We start from the raw sequence: 20,978 nt of genomic DNA, 5'->3' as shown, positions 1-20,978 counted from the left end.
TTCAAAGGGCCAAACTCATCCCATGTGTAACAGTGACAGGGTTAAATGAGTTATATACAGCCCATAGCAGCAAGTTGTTGTAAAGGCCAGCTCAGTCCTCCTCTGTTTTAACTGAACTACTAGTTCGAACTACAGTGATGCGTATTTGTAGTCCTCAGCAAATCTCCCTGCTCTGGGTTCCGTTGCCATGGTAAATAATCCTCTCTGCCAGCTGTGAGGGAGACATCCAGGGGGAGACAATTCTCTGTTTGAGCCAGCCAGTTTGACTAAAAAAAGCATTGCAAAAAACAGTTTCCCGTTCGGGAACCGTAATACATATTCGAAAACCGTTTGAAGCATATGAGAGGGCTATTTGTCGTCTCACATAGTCCCGCCATTCATATCTCTACCTCACTCACAGTATTAACAGCGATGAGATAAAAAAAGTGTGTGCCAAGGTCTGAAATTTTTCAGAAATACATGGAAGTGAATCAGTGAGATCTGTCTGCTACCCTGGCGCATGACTTTGCTCTGAAGCACCTGGAGAGAAAACTGTAAGCGCTAGATAATTTTTGAAAACATTTGACCGGAGCAGGCACGTATCAATGTCATGACCAAGTTTGATACCAATCATGCAATATTTGTGAGCGTGAGGGCGAGTTAAAAATGATTTGGGGTCAAAATGTCGCTCTGACTCTCACTCTAGCGGAGCTTCACACTCTGATTTTTCCAAAAATCAAAAACTTTGGGTCGCTTAGAAAGAAGTTGTGGACAAACCATAATACATATTGACGTGCTGTCTTCACTTTAAAAGAGATAACGGACGTATCTACAAAATGAAGTTTGAATGGCGTTTCTACATAAAGTTATGACGACACAGAAAATCCTCAAAAATAGGGTATTTTCAGGATTTACTGGTTGCCTCATCCCCTTAATGACGAGAGATGCACCTGGTGAGCTCGTTAGTGATTTTGGGGTCGTTTTTGCTTTTACGTCGCCATGGTAACTCCAAATCCCACCAAAAGTAATAGCACACCTCACGGGATCGAGCATGCGTTTGATACCACTTTTGTGGGTGGGCTCGCAGCGGTACGAGCCGCATTCACGGTGACGGAAGAATAAGTTAAGAACTAGAAAATTCCTGAAGAAATTTAACTGGGGCCTGCCAAAGTGTGCCCGTCGGTTTGGACCCAGCGTTGTGATGCTAAGAATTAGCATCAATGCTAAAGAAAGCTGCAATGTAATCAATAGCATGTGGAGAATCACAAGAATGTTAAGTAAGCTGGACATGCAACATTCAGTATGATAAAGTAAGTGTATTAGCTAAAATGAGCAAATATGCTAATGTAAGCATAAATACTTTCAGTAGCATGTGGGGTATCATTAGAATGTTTACTGTCATTTACTTACTCCATTAAGTATACTAAACATGGCTAATAAGTCTGAAAAATAGAAAATAGCTTATTTAAGCTAAAAGGCTAATGCTAATGAACAGCCTTGCTACGCAAGGCAGTTCCCTAACCTCGGATAAACAGATAATGCAGAATGCCCCTCTGTCCAGAGGGGCATTTTGAGGCTTTTATTTTGAAATTTGCAGTAAGCTTCATATTAAATGCCCACACTAATCCAATGTGTAAGAGTGCTTTGGATAAACCAGTCACATAAAGCCAAAAAGAGCAATTACATGATGTAAAAATTCCCAAGGCTTTTATTTTGAAATTTTTGTTAAGCTTCATTTGAAAGGGTCAAAGTCATCCCATGTGTAACAGTCATTGGATTAAATCAGTCATATAACGCTCAAAAAAGCAATGACCTGATGTAAAAATTTTCAAGGGCTTTTATTTTGAAATTTTCAGTAAGCTTCATTTCAAAGGGCTAGACTCATCCCATGTGTAACAGTGACAGGGTTAAATTAGTTATATACAGCCCATAGCAGCAAGTTTTTCTAAAGGCCAGCTCAGTCCTCCTCTGTTTTAACTGAACTAGTAGTTCGAACTACAGTGATCGTGTTGTAGTCCTCAGCAGCTCTCCCTGCTCTGGGTTCCGTTGCCATGGTAAATAATCCTCTCTGCCAGCTGTGAGTGAGACATCCAGGGGGAGACAATTCTCTGTTTGAGCCAGCCAGTTTGACTAAAAAAAGCATTGCAAACAACTGTTTCCCGTTCGGGAACCGTAATACATATTCGAAAACCGTTTGAAGCATATGAGAGGGCTATTTGTTCACATAGTCCCATTCATATCTCTACCTCACTCACAGTATTAACAGCGATGAGATAAAAAAAGTGTGTGCCAAGGTCTGAAATTTTTCAGAAATACATGGAAGTGAATCAGTGAGATCTGTCTGCTACCCTGGCGCATGACTTTGCTCTGAAGCACCTGGAGAGAAAACTGTAAGCGCTAGATAATTTTTGAAAACATTTGACCGGAGCAGGCACGCGTATCAATGTCATGACCAAGTTTGATACCAATCATGCAATATTTGTGAGCGTGAGGGCGAGTTAAAAAATGATTTGGGGTCAAAATGTCGCTCTGACTCTCACTCTAGAGGAGCAGCCTTCACACTCTGATTTTTCCAAAAATCAAAAACTTTGGGTCGCTTAGAAAGAAGTTGTGGACAAACCATAATACATATTGACGTGCTGTCTTCACTTTAAAAGAGATCACGGACGTATCTACAAAATGAAGTTTGAATGGCGTTTCTACATAAGGTTATGACGACACAGAAAATCCTCAAAAATAGGGTATTTTCAGGATTTACTGGTTGCCTCGTCCCCTTGACGACGAGAGATGCAGCTGGTGAGCTCGTTAGTGATTTTGGGGTCGTTTTTTGCTTTTTACGTCGCCATGGTAACTCCAAATCCCACCAAAAGTAATAGCTCCAATGCCGGGTTCGAGCCGCACGTTTTGATACCACTTTTGTGGGTGGGCTCATGATGCACGAGCCGCATTAACGGTAACGGAAGAATAAAATATAATATATAAATAAAGAGACATTCTATTGGGTGTAGAACAATAGGTGCCTGCCATGCAATGCATGGAGGCAGTGACTGACTTGCTTCGCAAGTCAGCCACTGCTCTCCTTATGCATTGCTATGGGCAGGCCCCAATAATAATAATAAAGAGGCGTTCTATTGGGTGTAGAACAATAGGTGCCTGCCATGCAATGCATGGAGGCAGTGACTGACTTGCTTCGCAAGTCAGTCACTGCTCTCTCACTGTATATGGGCAGGCCCCAACTAGAAAATTCCTGAAGAAATTTAAATGGGGCCTGCCAAAGTGTGCCCGTCGGTTTGGACCCAGCGTTCTGATGCTAAGAATTAGCATCAATGCTAAAGAAAGCTGCAATGTAATCAATAGAATCACAAGAATGTTAAGTAAACTGGACATGCACCATTCAGTATGATAAAGTAAGTGTATAAGCTAAAATGAGAGGGCTATTTAATAATATACTTAATAATAGTGACAAAGAAAAAATTTTAATTAAATAACCCACACACACAACAGATCACAGTTTAAATATATATTGAACAATGTTAAAGATTTCTTCAAGGTTTTTGCAGGTAAAGTTTACAATGAACTAAAATTACAACATTTAAAGAATATAAATAAAAAATTTTGCTATGTTTTTTATTTTACATGTGTCCTGTCTGGCCATGTGGCACTCAGGGTTGTTGCCTGAGTGTCAAGGTGAGGCCCGACAGATTTACTCTCACAAGTGAAACATCATTGCCTTGCCATGATGTTTCACTTGTTATAAATATAAAACTTATATAACTATACACATACAGGAACTATAACTATATACACATACAGGAACTGAAACTATAATCTAACATGACATATTACACTCTCTATAGTATAAATAAAACTATTTTAAATATATACATACATACATACATACAAGAAAAACTATTTACAATTATAAACAATGACAATAAAGAACTCCTTCTTCAAAGGTCTTCGGTTTGTCCAACTTCTTCGGCGTCCAATCTTGAGTTACACATCACAAACTGTAGTAAAAAACAGACAAAAACCAAATTAATTTACATGACATTTTTAAACATCTATTTCATTTATGAATGAATGAAGTAAAAATTAAACTTTGTTTAAACTAAGGATTAAGAATGGTTAACATAGATATAAACACCAATGTGACCCAAGAAAAAAGGGCATATATGCACTGGATTCCTTCTATAAAACCTACATATACAAAATTATCAATTTCAAGTTAAAATAAATTTGCTTAATTTGTCATGTACCTTTCTAAAGAAACAAGAACTCCATCTTCTCATTGGGTGTGGGTCCAAGTCCATGAGGTAGGCCAGAGTGTTCTGGACTAAAAATAGACAAGTCATTCCGTCAATAAACAGATATTATCAACAACAACAAAAATAACTACTTTTAAGGCTGCTACAATTTAGATACATTTGCTACCTTTCATGGGCTGAACTTCCAGTTCTCGTTTCCTCTCTCTTTTCTTGGCAGCCTCCAAGGATAGCTTCTGTGTGGAACAACCTGCAAAATAACCTGCAAAAACAGACTAAAACTGGAAGAAAAAAGGGTTAATTCCACCAAAACAGGACAAATTCTGACTATGTGGAGGGAGCCAAATAGGACAAAAGTGAGTTGAACTTTTGTCCTTGTAGTGAAGTAACCACTAGGGGGCTGCAGCAGTAAAAACTACAGTGTTGATTGGGGAGAGATAAAACAAGGAGCGCTTTAATTAAATGCTACAAAATAAAGAACGAGTTTCGCAAATAATTAGATTCATTCGAAGGATAACAGTTACTGTAACCGGATTAGAAAAATAAGGAAAATGCTCTGGGCCAGATTGAAGATCTATTTGAATTAATTTTGATTTAAAAATGAACAGAATATACGTGTAGTAACTGATTGTTTTATCTGCTGCTTCCTGGTCCAATATTTCCAGCAACTACTCTTGCAGAGAACCGATAAGTGTTTCAAGATCAGCCACTTTCGTATTCTCAAAGCTCAAACCTTCATGTATGCATACAAAACCTGATTATAAATTCTCCTTTCTACAGAGCTAAATAAGTATCGAAATGATTCACAAACTGTACAAAAATATTTTTATGCCTACAACAAAATCCACAAGCTACACCATGATTCACAAATGTGTACAATGATTAAATACATATCAAACCCTCTGTAACAATGATAAAAAAATATAATCCACACTGCTTTCTGATTGCTGCATGTATGAAAGAAACCGCCGTTAGATAAAGTGATATTAAGAATGACATGAGATCTTAACATTTTCTCCAACAAGAATTTCCTGTCATGAATTCGGGATTAAGATGTACAGTGCTAACAAAGTAATCATACCCCTTGAACTGTTCCATATTGTCACATTACAACCACAAATATATTTGTGGGGAGTAATGCCTCCCTGGCAAGGTCTATTTGGGGGTCCTGGAGAGGAGGGTCTGTCAAATAGTCAAAGGTAGGACTCAAGAAGAACAGTGTGATTTTCACCATGGTCATAAAACACTGGACCAGCTCTATAACCTCAGCAGAGTCCTGGAGGGTTCATGGGAGTTCACCCAACCTCTCTACATGTGTTTTGTGGACTTGGAGAAGGAATTCGACTGTGTCCCTCTGGGAACCATGCTGGGGTTCTCCAGGAGTATGGGGTATCAGGCCCTGTGATAGGGGCTGTTAGGTCCCTTTATGACTGATGTCAGAGTCTGGTGTGCATTGCCAGCAGAGTCAGGCTCGTTTCCTTGGCGGAGTCCAACTCTCAGCAGAAAAGAGTCCAACTTACTGCTAGCAATGCAGACTAGACTCTAGCACCAATCACACAGAAACCTTACAGCCCATATCAAAAGACCTTGGACACCATACTCCCAGAGAACCCGCCACCCTCCCCCCCCTGCAAGGTTCCCAGAGGGAGACTGTCAAAAGCCTTCTGCGAGTACATAAAACACATGTAGATTGTTTGGATGAACTCCTATGCATTCTCCAGGGCCTTACGGACCATCTTTTCCAGGACCCCAGAATAGACTCTACTAGGGAGGCTTAAAAATATACATGATTGAATGAATCTTTTGCAAATAAACTGAAAAGTGTGTATTACTTAGTATATACCTGGAAAAATCAACAGTGTATATTATATACTTGATCTCTCCACTGTATTTCCACATTTGTGGTTGTAATGTGATGAAATATGGAAAATTTCAAGAAACATGACTATTTTTGCAAGTCACTGTAGATGCAGCTTATACTGAAGCCAACACACAGTATATGGGATTGTGGTAGCTGTAGTAAGCCTGCAAGACACCCGACTGGACACAGTATTCTGGATTGGAGATGTACAAGTGGTCAAGAAGAGTACGTTTTTCTGTGGTTGGATGAGAGATGAGTTGCATAAAGCCTTTGGCTCTAAACAACTCACTGATGGCTTTTTTCCCTGGAGGAATAAGGTCCTCATTGAAGTCTCCTAACACGACAATGGGCTGAATGTCCATTGAATTCAGGCCATCCAAGAGGTTTGTCAGATTTCTTAAAAATGTTCTAAGATCATAACTTGGAGGCCTGTAAACTGTCGCGATGAGGGTTTTGATTGGGGTGTCCACTTTGACGACGTTAAATTCAAGATCGGTAACCTGGTTAAAAAATCTACGTTCCTGCGGTTGGAGAAGACTCCGGCAGTAAGTCGCTACTCCCCCTCCCTCTTTGGTAGCAATGTCGACTCTGTTCGAGTAGGAGACATGTCTGTTCCGTGAAAAGAAAGAATAGCCCTCTATTTGGCAAGAAGCTGGAACAGAAGATCCAAACAAATGAGTCTCCGTTAGGCATAAGACATCTGCCAACATGAGTTCATGATGTTGTTTCATGTCCTCAGAGTGACAGACAAGACCTTCGACATTGTGGTGGACAATTCTTAATGTTGCACCCTGATGACCAGACTGAAAATGCAAGAGCGGTCTGGTGTGCAAAAACGATGCTGGTCTCATTGATTCCATAGCTGCTCTGATGTTTTCGTCAGCGTAGATCTTACTTTCATCGAAATCAATGATTTTAAGTCCTTCCAGGGAAGTTGTGCGACTGAGGGCGACATATGCCATTCCAGGTTCAAAAATACGCTTTAAGGAAATGACCGCAGACTTCATAGTCATCCCTTGAACCTTGTGTGCCGCATACAACCAAAGGCTAACCTGATTGAAATTGCCGTCGTACCACTCCCTTTACACTACTCTGTTCCTCAAATCTCTCAATGTAAACAAAGCCGCCTGGTTTACCCTGAATTTTTTGTATGTCCAGCAAGGGGTTGTCCAATTTGAGTCCAATTAATTTTACACTAGTCTTTCCATCTTTGGTACTAGTGACAATATCAGAAATGGTGCCAAACGTTCCATTCACAAGACCATCCTCTACATCCAAGTTTCTTATAATCATTACCCTAAAACCCAAACCAGCCTGTATGTTGTTACACAAGTCTCGCTTTGTTGCCCGCTATACAACAGCCCAAGTAAATCATGTTTCCTGTCTTTGTAACTCTTTTGTAGTCCTCTGCCTCAATATCAACTGTTACTGCACCTAAAGATGCCACAACTGCTGCATTATGGGTGTCCACCTGTTTGTTTGTTGCAAAAATGTGTAGGACATCCATTGGACATTCTTTGGGGTCAGTAACAGCTTGGATCAAAAGAGTCCTGTCATCCTCACAAAGCAAATCCGCTTTACCTTTAACTCTAACTCGGTTCAGTAGCTCTGCAAACGCTCGGTCATCTTTCTGCCGCATGATTTCCGTTAAGGTGATCATCTGGAAATTCTCATTCCAGATATCAAGCATGCCATCCTCGGTGACACAAAGAGGTTTAGCTCGTCCAAGAGGTGGAAGTTGGAAGAAGTCCCCCACAGCCAAAACAGAGACCCCACCCATGAACCTGTTGTTCCCTTGATTTGTTGAAATCTCCAGTCAACATATGCAAGTAGGTCTTTGGAGACCATGGAGATTTCATCGATGATTAAGATTTCTACATTAGAAAGAACTGCCCTCACGTCATCTAATGAATTTCCAAGACCCTTGTATGGTGGTTTTAAACTTTTGGGTAGTTTCAAGATAGAATGTAAAGTCTTCCCCGATATATGTTGTATGCTGCGGTGCCAGTAAAAGCTGTGAGGAGCACGGTAGGCTTGGACATGTCACCAATTTCAAGAAGTCTAGGAAGCTGTCGCAAGAGCTTGGTTGCCTCCTGGTAAACACATTTGATGACATGAGATTTACCACAACCAGCTCCTCCCGTCAAGAAATAACAGAACGGTTCTGGGTCGTCACCCCAGACGCGCTTCAAACACCAATCGCGAATGGCATAAAACACGGACGCTTGAGTCTCATTTAAACTCCTGTACATTTGTCTGATGAAATCAGGGCTCAATTTAGGAGCTTCAATTTTTGGCATGTCTACAGTGCTGACATCAATTTCATAATCTGGAATAGGGTCTTGCTCTTCATCTTCTTGCAATGGTGGTCGTTCAGCAGCGCATTCTAAACGGTCTACCTCAACCTCGGGTGCAAAAGTGTTCCACGCATTTCGAACCGGTCCCTGCTTTTTTAGTTCTTCCATAATTTTGTCAATTTTTTTACCTTGCCCTTCATACCTTTTGCGATTGAAATCCACATAATGTTTAGCCCGATATCTACCACGGAACCCGTTGTTGTAAAAGGCTTCGTACGTTGTGTGTTCCTCATTTTTAAGGTCCTCATCTCGTCTATGAGGAAAATACAACTTCAGAAGCCGCCTGTAAAACTTTTCGGGGGTTTTTTTCTCCGAGAAACGAGTAAATCTAATAACTGCAGGTTTGCCCATAGTTCTTTTCTGGATGTATCCTGCATCATTAAGGAGGGGAATTGCGTTTGGCCCTTCAATTTGTCTGCCATATAGAACCCGGTATTCTGACGCAAATTCTGCCAGGCACATGTGTTCGAATTCTAACGTTTCTGGTCTGTTGAGATATTTTTCCGGCAATCCTGTCATCCACACATTTTCCTCATCTGGGGACAGGTTCATGAGTTTACTCATCGGCAGGCTCATTTTTACACCGTCTTCATCTGTTTGAAGAAAAAGAACGCTGCGTGAGGACTTTTTGAGAGGTAGGCTACAAGTGCGCGCAACGGATTCTTGAGCACTGACCTCTCTGTTTTGAATAAGCCTGCATGATCTTTTTCATCTCATCGCGTTGGCTAACATTGGCCGTCTTTAAATCATCTACAACAGACTTGAGGAACTGCGCCATTTCATGCTCTGGCTTGGCTATGTAGGACATCATGTACTCAATGCAGCTGTACTCGTCAAGCACATACTGAATGTCCATGTTGGCGTTCCATGCACGCAGGAGATCGGGGTTGTACGCGTTAACCCAGCTATCTTTAGGATCGCGTTTCATCATTACCACCATTCCAGAAGTGAGAGCATCCACATGGCCATTGTACTCTACTTTGGTCATATTACAAGCCTGGAGTAACTCTGACAAATCCCTGAAAGATGATTTGTCATCTTTCAGTAAATCCCTAATTGGTTTCAGTTTTCTCTTTGCCTCTCTTTGTAGGTTTGAGACAAATGGTGATCTAGATTTTCTGGACTTTCTCCTACCATTTGCTTAGTTTCCTTTGGTTTTCGGCATCATTTTCAAAATCAAAGTCAATTACTGGGACCGTGATTCTGGTGCGTCCATTGGTAGTTTGGGGAATCCAAATCGGCATTCAACATTACCTTTTTGCATGATTTTGAGTGGTTTTGCTGTGCATTTGAACCTCTGATACAATTTTGTGAAGCTCTGGATCTCTGATTTCATCAGGCAACTGACAGGATATATAACGATCGATGAACTTTATGACTTCACCGAAAATGAGGGTCTTCCATTTCAGGTGCATCCTTTATCCATATCACAGCATGGATATGGGGTGAACCTGCCTGAAATTCCACGCGATAAAAGTAATCCTCAACTGGTCCAATGGGCTGCGAGGGGAAAGAATGAGGTCTCTGAAAAGTGCATCCACTCTCTTTTCAAACATGCATGACGGTGACAGGGTTACTTCTAAGAATGTCACACTTTGCATTCCAGTCAAGCTCAGAAAAACTTACCTGCTCCCCATGTTGACCTTTGATGGCCTCAATGACTTCTGGCCATCTCATTTCAGCAGCAGAGAATGTGCAAAAGAAAGTGGGCTTTCCAAGTTGCCTCACCATGGCGTGCAAATCCCGTAATCCTTTCTCCCAATAAGCGGAGTTCCTCTCAAGGGTTGCATGAAACGGTGGCCTTTATTTTGGACTCAGTTTTTCCAACTCCTTGTTCTGGAGCATTTTGCTGGAAATATTTTTTCCATCTTTGCTGCTTGGTTTACCTTTTCTTGTCTGAATGGACATACTATCATTGGCAATATGAGTTTCTGTCACAAACTGAGCAAAGAAAAGGTAACTCTGGTCTTTGGCAAACCGAGTATCTATTGAGAAAAGCCGTACATTGAAATACATACTCGGTGAAAGTGCAACACTGGGATTCATCTAAAGTGTTTACTCCAGTTGGGAAATGCACAGGGTAAGCCTTGGCTTCAAGTCTTGGAACACTGAAGAAGGAGATGGGCTTGTTCCCCTGAGCCGGCGCAATGCTGAAAATCCCTTCTCCATATGATAATACTTCCTGTGCTATGTCAGGAGGCTGCATGCAGGTGTCCAAGATCAGACCAGGGCGAAGTGCCTGATGCTCTGCCCCTATGTGGTCAGGCTGCTGGTCTGTTGCTGCATCCATTTCAGCCTCCTCTGCCTGTAGATCAGCGTCCTCAACTGGCTGGTCATCTTGGAAACCCTCAAATGTTGCACTTTCATTTATAGTTACATCTTTGTAATCTGGGTGACTCTCTTTAAGCTTTCTTAGTGCACCCAAGACATTTTTCATATTGACCGTGTAAAAATATTGGTAACCTTTATATTTGGTTTTTCTCTTAAGCTTCACCTGTAAAAGCTGGGCTTCCTCACGGGGCCTCGGAAGACTATTTACAACTGTTTCCATGTCAGAAGGAACACAAACAACAGCTCCATGTATTGCCCTTTGCTGTCCTTTTGGCAAGGAAACAATTTTTGCAAAAGGTAAAATCTTTGCAATTAATTGCCTTTCAAGTACATTCAATTCCGCAAGCTCTGTGGGAACCGAAGCCAGGTGAAGGTTATTGGCAGCAGCAATCGATGGCATCTTTCCTCTAGTTAGATGGCTGTCACATGTGTAGCAGATCCACTCCCCCATCCTCTCTTCGGGTACAGAACATGGGGTAGAGCATGCAGATCCACACACATGAACATACATACCTGTTAGACAATCAGCTACTACACGCATATTCTTAGTATATTTACAGTGCTTTACTTGATTGGGGAAAAGAGCTCTGTGACACACAGTGCAAACGTATGTGGGTCCGTTTTGTATGTTCTTATAAAAGTTTTGTATCGCAGCTTTCATTTCGTCACTCATCAGAGGGCATTGAATTTCAAGGTGGAAGCCTACATTTTGTTTGTACTTTCTTCTGATTCGTAAAGCATGTTCTAGTGTTAAATTTTTGGAAAGTGTTCGTCTTGATAGCCTGCCTTTTCTGTTGGCAGCACATTTTTCTTTATGTTTGACCTGATAACCAGGCTCACTATGATACTTCGCCTTCATGTATTCACGCATTGTTTTTTTGTGTTGGCTTCTAAAGGTCGGATCATCTCTGAATCGATTCCTGATGTACGATTTTTGTCTGCTTCTGAAGACAGGATTGTTTCTGAATAAATTCCTGTTGTATAATTTTTGTCTGCTTCTGAAGACTGGATCGTTTCTGAATCGATTCCTAATGTATGCTTTTTGTCTGTTTTTAAAGACAGGATCATTTCTGAACCTTTTCCTTATATACTCTGCCATGTAGGCTTTATGACTGTCTCTGAAGCTGTGGACAAAGTTGAATCTGTACTTAACGTAATTTATTTGTCTCTTCCGGAATCGTGTATCTGTCCTATATCTATTTTTGATGCAATCCTTCCTCTGTGCTTGATGAAGAATGTATGATTCTTTTAAGGCCTGTAGCTTTTTGGTCCTAAATGTTGGAGATTTTACATATCTTTCTTTTTCAGATGAACTTTGTTTAATTTTATTTAGCATATTCTGTCCCTGTTGCGTTTTGACCCTGTCTTAATTTTTCTTCTTTTGGCTTTTGGAACTTTTGAGAAATTTGGAATGGTTGGAGCTGTCTCCTCTAATACGTTTGCAACTTCCTTAAGCCAAGGAGGCATTTCCTCTTCAGAGGTGCCGTCTGGTTTGAAAACAGTTGGACTTACTTTTGTGCTTGCAGGTGAAACGTTCTGAAAGGCCAAATCCTCAGAGGGGTCATCATTGTCCCTAACAAAACCTACTGGCACAAACTCATAGGTGGCATTGGGGCCGGTTTCAAAGAGCTTCAGCAGATGGTTGACCATGTCAGACAGTTTGCAGAAAGTCATCATTACTGCAGTTCCACTGGGGTGGGGCAGGCCTGCTGAATTTCTTGAGTGGGAATCAAAAACTCCAAACCGACCGCTTCTGTCCCTGAAAACTGCAATGCACTCTGGAGTCACCAAAAGAAAAGCATGGGTGACATTTTTCGACAGACATTCCAGTTGCAGGGCAAGAGGCAAACCCAATTGTCGAGATCCTTGAGGGCTCCCGCTACCAGCAAAAACATGACCTACCCTTAAACCAGTTGTGTGTACAGCATAGATGTTCCTGTCAGTCAACACATGGTCAGGCATCTCTTCAAATGTCAAGTGATTGTCATGAAACGCGTTCCATCACTGATCAGTTGCTGTTTAACGCCGACATAAAGTTGGTCTCCTTTTTCAATCACTCTGTCAAGCAACACTGTGTCAAACTGCAACCCCTCATTGTGGTAAGCTAAAATGTGAGTGCCATGCATGTGCACTGGTGATTGCGGAAAATGCAGCATACCTTTTGTCGGCTTGAGAATGTGAGGCACTTACCGACAGGACAGGTGGACCGCTGATCCGGGTTCCAGCGCAGAAGCCTGTCACATTAAAAGAAAAAAAGTCAGTATTTATACAAATGTTCACCTGATGACTATCTACCACCAATTAGGCCAGTTGTACACAAGTATTTTGTAATTGAGTAATCAATTATTCAGGTGATAAATAAATACAATTTTGATAAACATAATGGTAAATACTATTATTACAACAGTATTGGATCAGTTTTCAATATAAATACATATGCTCAGATTTGTGCATCTAAAATTTGTTTTTCTGTACTTCAGAAATTAATCTGTTAAAAATATTAGCTCACTTTTTTAGCCAATCTGAAAAAACAAAAATTTTGAAATTATATTCAATTTAATAAAAATAAAAAAGGCACAAATAATAAAGCAGCACACCCACAAAGTTAAAAACCGGAAAACACATTTTTTAATATATATAAAATCACTTTGCACAGGCATTTGTAGCTTTTGTGCGTGACAATCTTTGGCATCTTCGTCATACACAGAACCACATATGTCAACTTTCTCCACAACACATTGCCCTCTTCCACCCATTTGTTATGAGTGAGATGGTAGGAAGGGGTTACCTGGCAGCTCCCATCCCGGACATGGTCCTCCAGCGGCACGGAAGAGGACTCGGCAGGGGCCTCGACGTCCATCAGGGGGACCGGACTCCGTGCCTGGCGACGAGCTGGCGTGGTGGTCTCTCTCGGCGCTCCCTCCATCTATAAATCAACAGAAGCTATCAACTTGGTGCAAACTGAAAATATATATTTTATTATCTTAAAGACTGTGATATATTTTCTGAAACAGTGTCACACCTGCCGCTCCACCGGATTCAGCTTGGAGGGATCGGAAATTGGACGACGCCTCGGACTCGTCTTCTAATAAAAAAATAGAAGAAATTATATAATTGTTAAAACAAACTGTGGCACATCAAATTCAAATGATTATTCTTTTTTTAAATAAAATAAAATACCTTCTTCCTCGTCGGAGAACATGTAGGTATCGGAGCGTCAAGGCCAGACGCAGGAACGATCCGGTCCATCTCCTCCAGCAACGTTGGGCTGAACCACACAGGATTCGGGGGGATGGAAGAATCCAGCAGGTCTCCCTGTAAAATAAAAAAAAATAGCTTAAAATAGATTCTTTTGTACACCGAGGACACAACATGTTTTGCTCTGAGGTAAAGAAAATCATACCTGTTGGTCAACCATCCTCCCAGTGGCCTGTGGATAGCCATCACCACCCTGGCCCCCGCGAGGCGACTGTAAACAATGAAAAATTATATTCAGTGGAAGCAAGGTATATATATTTTTTAATAAACTTTGATTTTACCTTTGCATTTCCTCAAAAGAAATTATCTTAGTGTTTTGTGTGGTATTTCCTCCAGCACAACCTAAATTATTTTTTCTCTTTTGGATAAACTGTTACACATACAGGAGTTACAAAAATTTTAAGTTGGAAAATGTTTATTTTTCACTGTGAAACTCACAAAGGGTTTCTACCTTAACTCCTGGAGTTTACCATGGCTGGAAGCTGCTTACTAGCTGGTGGGGGAGTAGCTCTTCCTCTACCCCTGGTGATCGACTCCTTACAGCTGTACAGCGCCGCCATTCCTCTGCTTGGACCTCTGAGTACCTGCCTCTGACCCTACCATTACCTCATTTTACCCTTTATGCCTCAGATTATCTACATTTCTAATAAAACTGCCATCAACATCATTTTAATCTTCACTGTGCCTCACAATATGGCTCCAAGTTTCCCTCTTTGACTTCAAGTTAAAAAAATAGCAAACCTGCATGCTGCACATTTATTAGTTACACAATTTTTCATATATGACCAGACTGTGAGTGTCTTTACTCCAAGTTTTTCCTGGACTCATTTATAGATTAACATAAGTGTGCGCTTGTTATTTTGTCTATTTATTTTATATTTAGTCACATTTTTAAACTACTTACAATATCACAGTTACGTATACATTTTCATAAATTTTATATTGCTTATGATTTCATTTGTATTAACTAATATTTACACATTGGATGATCCACCTTTTCAGCAAATAAGCAATTTCCCCTTCGACATCAATAAAGTATATTTGATTCTACAAACTACATATAAATTATGAAGTGTGTGACACCAATCAATATCACTATCTCACTGTTTTTGCCATTACTCTGTTACCACTTGTCACAGTTGCTCTTTTCACCATTACTTGCACAAGTTCCCCCCATTTCTTAGCAACAAAATAGAGCCCATACTTATTGTTTGAAGATGAGATTTCAAATAACACAGGGATGTCATGTTGCATTTTATATTTTATGTTTGAAAACTAATTCCCTTTCACATTCTCAAAATAGGTGGTTTTTGACATTTACATGATCTTCTGAAAAGTTTAACTTGCCCTCAACACAATTACACAACGGCGATGTAGTTTGTGATCTGTTCGTTTAGTAAAAGTTGTAATGGACGCTCAGGGTGGCAGACACAAAACAGACACGTTAAAAGTCAAAATACACATTCATGGATTCTTAAAAAATTAAACATGCAAGATTTTGCTTAAATCAACTAAGCATGTATCCAGTACCTTCTGACCACCAACCACAGTCCAGGCGAAGGGGTCCGAGCGGCCAGGAGCAACCACCTCGCCAACCACAACCAGCCGGGGCAGGGGACGTCTCACCGCGGGGGGGGATGCCGTCCCAGGGGGGGGAGGAGCCAACATCACAGGAGCTGGAGATTTCGGTGCACTTAACTCAAGTTGCGAAGAGACCGCCGCCTCAAGCAACTGAGAAAGGACCTCCATCCCAGGACGATCGCTCAGATGAACCTGAAGATATAAACACATTTTATAAAATACAGTACGCCTAAATAACATTTTTAAAATACAATTCTAAAAATTAATTCAACTTACGCCGTCCCTGCTCCACAAGGCTAGGCTGCTCAACGGGAAGTGTTCAGTGACAGGCAAGTACCGAACACCTAGACAGAAAAAAAGAAAGTGTCATTCTTAATGTCAATCACACTAACAATGTCGTAATTTAAGAAAAGTAGATAAAAAAGGAAAAATAAAATTTTTCATACATCTAAACCCTGAAAACTATAAAATGTTAATTTGCTGAAGTTTTAGTCTAAACACAAATTGTGTAAGTCACTTACCTCTCTGAGCAGCCACACGTTGAAACTCCTGCCGCAGCAGCTGTTGCACACTCTCCTCCACGCGAAGGCGTGGGGGAAAGTCCACAACGACCACCTGTAAAAATTGAGACAAATAAATTAACAAATTAACATATGCCAGGTTTTCTGATATATTTGATTATGGATAAATGCGGTGGATATTATACTTACATTAGCAGAGAGATTGCAGACGGTACGCAACAAAGCGTCAAACGCCGCTCCGGCCTCCACGAAGGTCCTGCTGGCGGTCAAGTTGTTACTTGGGGCCAGAAGACAGATCACCTCGGGGGGCCGAGGCAGAACTGCATCCAGCACCTCAAGCCGCAACTCTTCCGCAGAGGCGCCGGGAGATGCAAGCATCCCTAAGAAGAAGTCGCCCTTTGGCATGGTACAATACCCATCCACAATAGCACGCAGATGGGAATCACCAACCAAAAGAGCAAACTGAAAAATAAAACAAACATTAAGGTTTACTTATAGAGTTTTATCATTCAAACCAAGATTTCTGTATGAAATCGATAAAAAAAAGTACCTTCTTCTCCAGAGCCTCGGCAGTAGGCAGAACCAACTTGCAGCTCCGTCTGGTCACCCGGGAAGCTGGCCACGTCTCCACCAGATGGCGACGCCCCGTCCCACGGCCTGTTTAGAGATGTGCAGTTATCAAGATTAGGATTTAATGGCTTTGAAAATTTAACAAGAAAACAACAAAGATCTGATATACATACGTGACACACGAGAGGTCGTTTGCTCACGGGGCTCCTCGTCCTGGCGAACCACGGGCGACATCTGCAAAAGAATTATTTAAAAATGTTTAGATTAAGTACAAACATAACTGGATTGGGCTATTCTACATAAAAGAAACTGAACTTGTCATGAACATACCTGGTAGGGCAGGCCACCCTCCAGCAGTCGGGACGTCTAAAGACATAAATAAAATGAGTAAACCAAATGACTGTTATCATCCAACAATAAGTTACTAAAATATAAAATGACAGCCTTACCTTCGTCGGCGGAGACCGAGTCGGGTTCAAGCGCTGGAGTGCGGCGGTGGTGTCCCAGGCTATAAACACAGAAATGATTATAATCATGCTTAAAGTCCAAAGTACAGTAAAAACTACTGTTAGACAAAAACAATTACTGCAATTTGTAATTGATATACCTTGGCGACGACCGGCACACTCTCCAGCTTCCTCCATCTCACCTTGGCCGCCTCGGAGCGCCGTCCTCTACGGGGCATCCTATAAGACCACAGTAGAAAAAAAGAAGACACCTGGGGGGGGAAAGGTGGTTATTTAAATGTGTGTGTGTGTGTGTGTGTGTGTGTGTGTGCGTGCGTGTAACTGAATGTTACTATGTGCAAAAGAACTTGTCTGAATATGTAGATAAAATATGTGTCTGTAGGATAGAGGTATGAGATGATGTGGTGATGCAGAGGTGAGAATCGCAGCAGGCAGCAGTGGAAAACTTCCAAATCGCCAAGTCTCGCACAAGAGAAAAGCTGTAAATACAAGAAAAATAAATTTCAATTAATAAAGGATCGTAAAAATATATATTTTTAAAAAATAGGTTGTTTTTTTTCTTAATATAAGGACAAAGTTCAAAATATTCTGAGGCTTCTAAACAGGACCAATATACTTTTCACAACTGGTGTAAACATCCGTGCATTTTACAACTTGGTCAAAAATGTAATTAAAAAAACAGATTAAACAAATAAATCTAACAGGTTTATCTTATGTAAATGGAAAAAATAAACTTTAACCAAATTAACCAAGTCATTTACTATATAAGCTCTTTAAAGTAAAATATGTTAAAACATATTAAACATCAACATTACAAACCGATGCAAATTAAATATGGGATTCATCCTGTGTGATGAAACCTCAAATAAAACTATAAACAATTATTCAAATACTGAAAGTCCAATTAGTATAGTACAATAACCTCTGTGGAAATGTAATTAATGCTCCTGCAGTAAAAGACATAGTGCTGAACTACATAAACCTATCAATCATGCAGCAACTTAATCATTACATATGCACAAAATGGAGTAAAGCATGACTAAATGTCACGCAAGTGTGAAGTTTTTTACAATGTCCAGGAAAACGGCTAATCAGAGACAGGCAGGCTCAAAAAAGCCTGAAAGGCTTCAACTGTGTAACGCTAGCTTTGCGAAATGTGAATTCAGCATTAGTATGAAGTCGTTTGAATCTAACCACTAATGTTCTTCTGACACGCAAAATAAAAGCCACACGCTCCCAGCCGGAAAAATATATCATCCAATCCCAATGTATGACTGTATATCACATAGAAAAATACGAACAAAATTACGAGACTTAAAAACACTGCAACATTTAATTATTTAGCTTCCTGTGGGTCTAAAACATTTATCTTCACCTTTCCAAATTCCCTTTGTGTGATTTATGGGTGTGACTTCCGCAGCAAACCGGAACCATCATTTGTTTACATGTTAGCAACTCGCTAACCGGCTTTCGTCAAAGGTCTTACACACAAAATAAACCTAGATATTTTATTTTGTCATTCCTGGGCCAAACATAATGATACAATCTCAGAATATGAACTTATTTTATTAAATTCAAGCTAAAATAAAATGGCTAAGTTTGATTAGTCCATCAGAACCAGAACCGCGATGTTCTCCGTTGCTGAGTCACGCTAAAAATCAACAGATAAATGACTGCAGGTGCTGCGCTTCAGACCGTACTACACTGAACCGAACTGAATAACACATGAACCTGTTATAGAGAGCAACTTGCGACTGTTAAGTGATGTAAGATGCACTTGCCGAACTATATCATATATCATGATGGCTAGGAATAAATTGGCTAAATCTACAAAAATCCTGTTCCATCAAGCTATCAGGTATGCTATCAGAGCCACAACAAAATATTCCACAGCAGTCAAACTTTTAAAATTGAGCACATATCTCAAAGAACACATTAAGTCTAAGCAATTATAATAATACTGTAATGAAATGAAATATTGAAATAGTATATTTTATGGAGAGAGCACAAACACTTCTTACCTTGACCGAAGCAGACTCGGAAGCAGAAAGTTCCAGAAGCTTCGACGACTTGGTAGTACGTGGCAGCCAATCAGAGATGGTGCTTTTCCCGCTTCTATGACGCATCCTGCTGCTGACCAGTCAGCTTCCATAGCAACGATTTTAAAAAATGCAAACATCACAGCTGGCTGGCAACTTCTTCACCTTACGTCACAGGCATAGATACAAGATTGTATGTGTCAACCAATCAGTGATTGACATTTTCCATGTTTATGACATGCTTCAGCTGACGTGTCAGCTTCGACCTCTCAGCTGATGCGGCCTTCTGTTTATATATATATATATATATATATATATATATATATATATATATATATATATATATATATATATATAATTATTATTATTATTATTTTTTTTTAAATGGAGGAACACAAACCCACCTGTCATAGCAGGCAACTTCTGCACCATACATCACAGGCATAGATACAAGATGGTATGTCTCAACCAATCAGATATTGACATTTTCCAGCGTGTATGACATATGCTTCAGCTGCTTTGAAAAAAAAAAATAAATTGTATACATAGAAAATTTAGATATTTTTTTAAAAAAGGTTTATTTTTAATATATATAAGTAAGAGAAATAGCTAATAGCTTATTTAAGCTAAAAGGTTAATGCAAATGAACTGCCTTGCGCAAGGCAGTTCCATAACCTAAGAGGAAAAGATATTGCAGACAAATATTATTGCACCGCCATAGAGGGTGCAATACTATTAGCCCCCACTAGTGGGGGACAGTGAAATGCTAATGTCAGTGCTAAAGGTAATGCACTGTCTTGCTGCGCAACCTGAGAGAAAAAAAATTATGCAAACTGATCTTATTGCACAGCCATAGGCGGTGCACTAGGGGGGGCAGTAAAATGCTAATATGCTAAAGTTAATGGGGGCAGTAAAATGCTAATGTGCTAAAGTTAATGGGGGCAGTAAAATGCTAATGTGCTTATTTTGAAATTTTTGTTAAGCTTCATTTGAAAGGGTCAAAGTCATCCCATGTGTAACAGTCATTGGATTAAATCAGTCATATAACGCTCAAAAAAGCAATGACCTGATGTAAAAATTTTCAAGGGCTTTTATTTTGAAATTTTCAGTAAGCTTCATTTCAAAGGGCTAGACTCATCCCATGTGTAACAGTGACAGGGTTAAATGAGTTATATACAGCCCATAGCAGCAAGTTGTTCTAAAGGCCAGCTCAGTCCTCCTCTGTTTTAACTGAACTACTAGTTCGGACTACAGTGATGCGTATTTGTAGTCCTCAGCAGCTCTCCCTGCTCTGGGTTCCGTTGCCATGGTAAATAATCCTCTCTTCCAGCTGTGAGTGAGACATCCAGGGGGAGACAATTCTCTGTTTGAGCCAGCCAGTTTGACTAAAAAAAGCATTGCAAACAACTGTTTCCCGTTCGGGAACCGTAATACATATTCGAAAACCGTTTGAAGCATATGAGAGGGCTATTTGTCGTCTCACATAGTCCCGCCATTCATATCTCTACCTCACTCACAGTATTAACAGCAATGAGATAAAAAAAGTGTGTGCCAAGGTCTGAAATTTTTCAGAAATACATGGAAGTGAATCAGTGAGATCTGTCTGCTACCCTGGCGCATGACTTTGCTCTGAAGCACCTGGAGACAAAACTGTAAGCGCTAGATAATTTTTGAAAACATTTGACCGGAGCAGGCACGCGTATCAATGTCATGACCAAGTTTGATACTAATCATGCAATATTTGTGAGC

General features: G+C 40.4%; 1 long non-coding RNA gene and 1 pseudogene across 1 annotated transcript; both read right to left on the bottom strand.

Moving 5' to 3' along the window:
- Positions 1-3,545: 3,545 nt before the first annotated feature.
- Positions 3,546-7,082, bottom strand: LOC122836601. The gene is made up of 3 exons (XR_006371573.1): positions 4,414-7,082; positions 4,239-4,315; positions 3,546-3,989 (listed from the first exon to the last, which is right to left on the bottom strand). It is a non-coding gene; the product is annotated as an uncharacterized LOC122836601 (long non-coding RNA).
- A 6,344-nt stretch (positions 7,083-13,426) lies between these two features.
- Positions 13,427-19,288, bottom strand: LOC122836596 (annotated as a pseudogene).
- Between the last annotated feature and the right edge of the window lie 1,690 nt (positions 19,289-20,978).

Source organism: Gambusia affinis, linkage group LG01, assembly GCF_019740435.1.
Source record: "Gambusia affinis linkage group LG01, SWU_Gaff_1.0, whole genome shotgun sequence".
Taxonomy (NCBI): Eukaryota; Metazoa; Chordata; class Actinopteri; order Cyprinodontiformes; family Poeciliidae; genus Gambusia; species Gambusia affinis.
Note: the sequence above shows the minus strand (reverse complement) of the source record. Positions and strands in the feature narration are given on the sequence as shown.